The sequence below is a fragment of the Corvus brachyrhynchos genome, unplaced genomic scaffold (genome assembly GCF_000691975.1).
Source record: "Corvus brachyrhynchos isolate BGI_N302 unplaced genomic scaffold, ASM69197v1 scaffold236, whole genome shotgun sequence".
Taxonomy (NCBI): Eukaryota; Metazoa; Chordata; class Aves; order Passeriformes; family Corvidae; genus Corvus; species Corvus brachyrhynchos.
This window is the reverse complement of record NW_008238660.1, coordinates 126,993-134,900: the sequence shown is the minus strand read 5'-3', so window position 1 is coordinate 134,900 and position 7,908 is coordinate 126,993. Positions and strand designations below refer to the sequence as shown.

General features: G+C 46.4%; 2 pseudogenes across 2 annotated transcripts in view; both read left to right on the top strand.

The window, feature by feature from the left end:
* The window catches only part of LOC103618004, a 64,647-nt pseudogene that overhangs the window by 53,770 nt on the left and 2,969 nt on the right, over window positions 1–7,908 (top strand). The gene's annotated exons all lie outside the window — the stretch shown is intronic.
* LOC103618002 overlaps window positions 1–7,908 on the top strand; it is a 16,126-nt pseudogene that overhangs the window by 5,642 nt on the left and 2,576 nt on the right. Inside the window, exons 13-29 of the transcript XR_001863109.1 lie at window positions 192–509; window positions 661–731; window positions 1,645–1,732; window positions 1,827–1,944; window positions 2,292–2,415; window positions 3,061–3,197; window positions 3,290–3,545; window positions 4,438–4,680; window positions 4,782–4,958; window positions 5,044–5,189; window positions 5,277–5,367; window positions 5,454–5,843; window positions 5,996–6,122; window positions 6,300–6,418; window positions 6,879–7,075; window positions 7,433–7,616; window positions 7,703–7,868. The product of XR_001863109.1 is annotated as a myosin heavy chain, skeletal muscle, adult-like (transcript). The remainder of the gene's footprint in view (window positions 1–191; window positions 510–660; window positions 732–1,644; window positions 1,733–1,826; window positions 1,945–2,291; window positions 2,416–3,060; window positions 3,198–3,289; window positions 3,546–4,437; window positions 4,681–4,781; window positions 4,959–5,043; window positions 5,190–5,276; window positions 5,368–5,453; window positions 5,844–5,995; window positions 6,123–6,299; window positions 6,419–6,878; window positions 7,076–7,432; window positions 7,617–7,702; window positions 7,869–7,908) is intronic.

Here is a 7,908-nt window from a genome sequence, read left to right as displayed (position 1 = left end):
AGAGCACAGGCTTCTTGTCATTGTCATAGAGTCACAGAATGGTTTGGGTTGGAAGGGACCATAAAGAACATCTTGTTCCAATCCCCTGCCATGAGGAGGGACTCCTTCCACTAGACCAGACAGGTGAACATCCCATCCACAGTGATATTGAACATTTCCATTATCACCTTTCCTTGTCACTTCTTGTGATTTCTCCCAGCCCATGGGCATCTTCTCCATCCTGGAAGAGGAGTGCATGTTCCCCAAGGCAACTGACACCTCTTTCAAGAACAAGCTCTATGACCAGCACCTGGGCAAGTCCAACAACTTCCAGAAGCCCAAGCCTGGCAAAGGCAAGGCTGAGGCCCACTTCTCCCTGGTGCACTATGCTGGCATAGTGGACTACAACATCACTAACTGGCTGGAGAAGAACAAGGACCCTCTGAATGAAACTGTCATTGGGCTGTACCAGAAATCATCTGTGAAGACCCTGGCTTTACTCTTTGCCAACTATGGTGGAGCAGATGCAGGTCAGTTTTGTGGAAATTGTATTTTCAATGTGGGACAAAGTTTTCTCAGAACTGAAGCTTCAAACACTAGAAATATAAAGTGGCTTTGTGTTCTGTAGTATCCAATATATATTGTCCATAATATAAAACTTTTTTTTTCTTTGATTTGCAGAGGGTGGCGGTGGCAAGAAGGGAGGCAAGAAGAAGGGTTCTTCTTTCCAGACTGTCTCAGCTCTTTTCAGGGTAATGAAGAGTATTCACTATCTCCTTAAAGATGAAAAGTATTTTTATTCTTAATCTGAAAGGTCTGTTTGCATTTTGGATCTACATCTTGTCATCCTTTAAAATCCTTCCCTTTCCATCCTCGGAACTTACAGATTATTCCTTTTATAATGCCATGTCCTTCTTTAAATATTCCACAAAAATATCTGAAGGGTTAAGTTCACCTACTTAGGTGGGAGTGAGTAACTTATAAGCTAACGTCTTTAAAATCCTCTCTGTAGCATTTGTATATTTTTCCTAGAGCTGTTTTCTGTCTCTAGGCAGATTTTCACTACTGACTCATTGTAAAATTTGAAAATAATAGATCAAACATAAAAAGCAAAAGAAATTACCCCATGATTATAAGATTTTAAGGCAATGACTTGATTTCAGTGTGGAAAAGGAGTGAAGGTTAAATTACATCAAATTAGCGACTTCGAGGTCAGTTTTCAGTTATGTCTTCAAAGTTTGAGACTGAATTATTATTAAAAGGGTCATTTTGTATGGACTATAAAACTATCCCCTCCATTTAGAAACAACTTACTTAGCTGCCAAATCAGATGCTTATCTGATAGTCATGCTTGATCAAGAGTACGTCATTTATTTAAGATCCCCAATAATATACCACAGGAATTACCGGCTCAAAGCAAAACTGTAGGATGATAGCCCTGTATTTGGATGAGGAGGTCAAGGAAAAGTAATACGAACCATTATTCTAGGAAAGAACTTCAAAACTAAAATTTGGGAGCCTTCAGCTTCCAATTTTTCTTTTGGGAGTTCTGCAATCATTTTACAGAAGACAGGTCTGCATCCCGAAACACCAGTTTGATACATCCACTGTTAAGATTCCAGTGCTTGCACTTAGTAATATAAACTTCATTTCATGACCTCACAGGAGAATTTAAACAAGCTGATGGCTAACTTGAGAAGCACTCACCCCCATTTTGTGCGGTGCATCATCCCAAATGAAACTAAAACACCTGGTAAGGCAATCCAAGAGGAGGAAAGCTTGAGCAGCAGAAGCTCTTCTCCTGAGTGTCAAACAGCAGGGTAGTCACTAATGGTGGTATTTGTCAGGTGCCATGGAGCACGAGCTGGTGCTGCATCAGCTGCGCTGTAACGGCGTGCTGGAAGGGATCAGGATTTGCAGGAAAGGGTTCCCCAGCAGAGTCCTCTATGCTGACTTCAAACAGAGGTAAGAGCTCTGTACCTTTCTGCCCATTCAGACCAAGCTGAAGAACCTTATCATTATAATATACGTTAAACTTTTTATTTTAAATTGGTACTGATCAGTAATGTAGATGTTTCACTATCAGTTTATGAAGATGTGGTCGTGCTGAGATCAGGATTCTCTTGTACTTAGAATTACTATTAAAAACATTTCCCATATCCTGTCCTGAGAGTATGAACAATGTCCAGGCATGAGATCAGTTCAACGGTACAGTCTGAGAAGTCTGGCGGTTCAATGACTGTGTGGTGGTTTCACCACCAAGTGATGGTTTCAATGATTGTGATTTCTTCATGTTCTGTTTCCTTCTACAGATACAGAGTACTTAATGCCAGTGCTATCCCAGAGGGACAGTTCATGGACAACAAGAAGGCTTCAGAGAAGCTCCTTGGGTCCATTGATGTTGACCACACCCAGTACAAATTTGGTCACACGAAGGTAAAAACAAACTGTGTTAAAAGTTTGTCAAAAGCAGTAAGAATGGGCTCTGTCAGGGGATCAGGCACAGCACAATAACATAACAGAGCTGCCAGACTAGGGGTAGCTATCAGCAAGTTCCCAGCCCCACAGTACTCAATCAAGGCAAGTGAGGATGACCCAGGAATGGTAGTCATACTCAACCCAGAGTCCAGAGCATCAGTCAGCTTTGTTACAATAAGGATGGTCTAAGGTGAAGCCATAAAGCCTTGGTTTACAAGATTTGTCAGGGTCAGAGAGGTAGGCTAACAAGGCAAGGCCCGAGTCATTAATTCGTGGACATATACACAGCAGTGAGATTGGTCTAACATCAAGCCAGGAAGTAAGTCAGTAGGTCATGGTAGAGCTCCCTGGTGTCCATGATCAGGCACAGGGGTGGCTGAGGCTGTGGCTGAACTGGAAACCAGTACTCGTGATGCATAGCTCAAACAAGGACTGAATGCTTAGGGCTGAGATTATGGAAAGTCCTAAGCCCTCGGATAGGATTTGGGAGAGGGCCCAAGGTGATACTGATCATGGCCATTGAAGTCTTTCAGGATCCTGAATGTCTGTGTGTCTATTCTGCCCTACATTGCAATGACATGGTGCAACACTTCCTTTCTCAAGGTTTTCTTCAAAGCTGGGCTGCTGGGACTCCTGGAGGAGATGAGGGATGACAAGTTGGCAGAAATCATCACTCGCACACAAGCGAGGTGCAGGGGCTTCCTGATGAGGGTGGAGTACCGGAGAATGGTGGAGAGGAGGTAGACTTTTCTCATATTTCATGGTACTCGACTAATGAATTTTAAATTAATCACACCAAAGCCATGTAATAACTGTGTGAATTTCATTTCAGGGAATCCATCTTCTGCATCCAGTACAACGTTCGCGCATTCATGAATGTCAAACACTGGCCATGGATGAAGCTGTTCTTCAAGATCAAGCCCTTGCTGAAGAGTGCAGAGTCTGAGAAGGAGATGGCCAACATGAAAGAAGAGTTTGAGAAAACCAAGGAAGAGCTTGCAAAGTCTGAGGCAAAGCGGAAGGAGCTGGAGGAGAAAATGGTGGCCCTGGTGCAGGAGAAAAATGACCTGCAGCTCCAAGTGCAGGCTGTGAGTATCACTGTTCATTTTTCCCTGGAAAAAGAATGATATACTGTCAGAATGCTTCTTGTCCCGCACAGTGACTCACAGGAATTAATGGGTGGTAGAAAACAGTCTAAATCCCACACTCTGAGGCACTCTAATGTTGAGTAAACAGACACTAGCAAGGGCATAATGAGACTCCTGGCAGCCCTACATGGCACTCACCATTGCTGCTATATGAGGAAAGAGCCAAGTAACATCAGACAAAATGTGTTGAATATCAGAGAACTCAGAGCTACTTTTCCTACTTACAGCTACACAAGAAAGCCTTGATTATTTTCAGAAACATGGCTACTTCTGATTCACACTCAAATTGGATAAGGGAGTTTCTTAACACCCAATGAAATGATCAGCTAGTTAACACAGAAGATCCTAGATGTGGCCTTGAAAGAGGTAGCTGATAGGCCAGAACTCTATTGGCCATGCAGACTGTACAAAAGTGATACATTTCTTTCTCAAATAAAGTATTCTCAGAAATTTAAAGGCCTTTAAGTAACAGAGATTTTAAGGCTTTGTTGAGACAATTAAAAGGAAGAAGCAAGTAGATACATTTTCCATGAGAAAAAAAAATTCCAAGCCCTTGCTCTTGCTGATATTAGAAATTGAAGTAACCCCTGATCTGTTCTGCGTTAGTGCTTGTGCTATGAGGCATTCTCATAGATAACTGCTCTGGGAGACATATTTAGAAGACACAAAAACTTTGGAATTAATATTGATTCCAAATGACAAGGTTTCCCAGTAGACACCACTCAAGATCCTTCTCTTGCTGGAGTTAAAGATCAGCTTCAGCTGCTACTTTTAAACCCACCTAAGAAAAACTAAATAATTGAAAACTGTTTTGTTTAAATGAATCATGTAGGAAGCTGATGGTTTGGCTGATGCTGAGGAAAGGTGTGACCAGCTCATCAAAACCAAAATCCAGCTGGAAGCCAAAATTAAGGAGCTGACAGAGAGAGCGGAAGAAGAAGAAGAGATGAATGCTGAGCTGACAGCCAAGAAGAGGAAACTGGAGGATGAATGTTCAGAGCTGAAGAAAGATATTGATGACCTTGAGCTAACACTGGCCAAGGTGGAGAAGGAAAAACACGCCACCGAAAACAAGGTATGAGGTAGAACCTGTCACTCGCACTCCAGAAAAGACCTGTCTTCTTATAAAGTTTTAAGCACCATTTTCTATCTGTGCTTGCTCCTTTCTTCTCAAAGGTGAAAAACCTGACGGAGGAAATGTCAGCCCTGGATGAGACCATCGCCAAGCTGACAAAAGAGAAGAAAGCCCTCCAAGAGGCCCATCAGCAAACCCTGGATGACCTGCAGGTAGAGGAGGACAAAGTCAATACACTGACCAAGGCCAAGACCAAGCTGGAGCAGCAAGTGGACGATGTAAGCACACAGATGTAGAGCAGGAACAGCACAGGTATGGAGTCTGACCTGGCTGGGAGAGCACTGATGGTCTTGTTGTGTTTAGCTGGAAGGGTCCCTGGAGCAAGAGAAGAAACTGCGCATGGACCTGGAGAGAGCTAAGAGGAAACTGGAAGGAGACCTGAAGCTGGCCCAGGACAGCATCATGGATTTGGAGAATGATAAGCAGCAGCTGGACGAGAAACTGAAGAAGTAAGTGTGGCTGTGGGACACCTGAGTGCTGGGCTGGAGCACTTGTGTTTTTTCTTTGAGCTCTAACACGGTTCACTTTGCCCAAAGGAAAGATTTTGAAATCAGCCAGATCCAGAGCAAGATTGAGGATGAACAAGCCCTGGGCATGCAACTTCAGAAGAAGATCAAGGAGCTGCAGGCAAGTCTGTTCCTTCCCCTCCCTTGCTGAGGCTCAGCTCAGGCAGGAGGAGGGCACGGGTGTGAAGGGTCCCTGCTGTTCTCCAGGCCCGTATTGAGGAGCTGGAGGAGGAGATTGAGGCAGAGCGAACCTCTCGCGCTAAAGCAGAGAAGCATCGGGCTGACCTGTCGAGGGAGCTGGAGGAGATCAGCGAGCGCCTGGAAGAAGCAGGAGGGGCGACAGCAGCTCAGATTGAGATGAACAAGAAGCGCGAGGCAGAATTCCAGAAGATGCGCCGTGACCTGGAAGAGGCCACGCTGCAGCACGAAGCCACGGCTGCCGCCCTGCGCAAGAAGCACGCGGACAGCACCGCTGAGCTGGGGGAGCAGATCGACAACCTGCAACGCGTGAAGCAGAAGCTGGAGAAGGAGAAGAGTGAGCTGAAGATGGAGATTGATGACTTGGCCAGCAACATGGAGTCTGTCTCCAAGGCCAAGGTATGCAGATGCAGGAGAACATGCTCACAGGGCCAAGGTGTGGCACAAAAGCTGCCTCTTCCAGACACATTCCCACAAACAAAATCCCCACTGTGACAATCAGGCAGAGTGCACTCCATCATCTCTTCCCCCTTCCTGTGTCTGTTCTCTAGGCCAACCTGGAGAAGATGTGCCGCACCCTGGAAGATCAGCTGAGTGAGATTAAAACAAAGGAGGAGCAGAATCAGCGCATGATCAACGACCTCAATACGCAAAGAGCTCGCCTGCAGACAGAGTCAGGTGAGACACCCTCATCCCCAAAGTGCAATGTCAGGACCTGCACGCCCTGAGCAAGCCAGAGGGTGCAAGGCAGCAACTGGTAGAAGCTCTCCGGGCCATTGCTGGTTACGTGGCTTTAGAGGCTGAAGGTGTCCCAGGAGGAATAGTGTGCTTCCTTTTCTCCCTTTCCCTTCCCAGGGGAATATTCACGCCAGGTGGAGGAGAAAGATGCTCTGATTTCTCAGCTGTCTAGGGGCAAGCAAGGATTTACCCAACAGATTGAGGAACTCAAGAGACATCTAGAAGAAGAAATTAAGGTCTGGAAGTACCCTACTGTCCACAGCCTACATCACCCCTAAAAGAGAATCCTGTTTGACAGTAGACTGCTTCAATGTTCTTTCCCCAAGCACACATAGGACTGGAGGGAATAGCACTAATGCACAATCCCCCCCACCCTTCAACTAGAGAGGGAAGGAAGCAGGATGCTTTAGGTGCTGGAGGAAGTCATCCACAAGGCTTCCATGAGATTCTGATGATCCCCTCTAGGACAGGATTCAAGCACACACGTCAGAACATATACACAAAGAGCACATTCCTGTCCCCAGAGGAGCTGTCACTAATGTGTCCTGATGCTCCAGAACGTGTCAATGTGGGCTTCACCAGCTCCAAGCTCTACATTTGCCCAATGAGAGTTTCATTCCAATTTCACTGTCAAATTAACAGTCAAGATTCATTTCAAGACAAGTACTCAAGTTACCAAACCCATTGTCCCCACAGGCCAAGAACGCCCTGGCCCACGCCCTGCAGTCCGCTCGCCACGACTGTGACTTGCTCCGGGAACAATATGAGGAGGAGCAGGAGGCCAAGGGGGAGCTGCAGCGCGCCCTGTCCAAGGCCAACAGTGAAGTGGCCCAGTGGAGAACCAAATACGAGACGGACGCGATTCAGCGCACGGAGGAGCTCGAGGAGGCCAAGTACGTGGGAAGCAGGATGGCAAATGATGGGAGAAGATGGAGACTGGTCAACAGAAATTGGAATCTCTGAAAATGGGTTAGGACAAAAGTGGGATGAAGGCAGGGATGTACTGTCTTTGTAAAAAAGGGAGAGAGGGAGGGAGAGAAAAGTGTCGATTGGAAGGGAAAATATAGGCTTCAGGGCTAGAAGAGCTAAGACAGGCCTAAAAGGTGATAGGACCCAGCAAATGACAGATCCTTTTGTATCTGTGAAACGTGCTCCGTTCAAAACCCTGGAAGTCAGCAGCTGCCCTCATGACAGTACAGAACTGACGCCCTTCCAAGCCCTAACGTGGCACTGTGCTTCTCTCCTCCCAGGAAGAAGCTGGCACAGCGCCTGCAGGATGCAGAGGAACATGTTGAGGCTGTCAATGCCAAATGTGCCTCCCTGGAAAAGACAAAGCAGAGGCTGCAGAATGAAGTGGAGGACCTGATGATTGACGTGGAGAGATCCAATGCTGCCTGCGCTGCTCTGGATAAGAAGCAGAAGAACTTTGACAAGGTCTTTTGGCCTCCAGCACCAGGACTCCTGGCCAGAGCATTCCCCCATGACTGCCACATCCCTACTCACACCCCGTTTCTCTTCAGATCCTGGCAGAATGGAAGCAGAAGTATGAGGAAACGCAGGCTGAGCTGGAGGCCTCGCAGAAGGAGTCGCGCTCTCTGAGCACGGAGCTGTTCAAGATGAAGAATGCCTATGAGGAGTCCTTGGACCACCTGGAAACAATGAAGCGGGAGAACAAGAACCTGCAGCGTAAGTCCCTGGCCCTCTGCTCCTCACTGGGCTTTCTCAC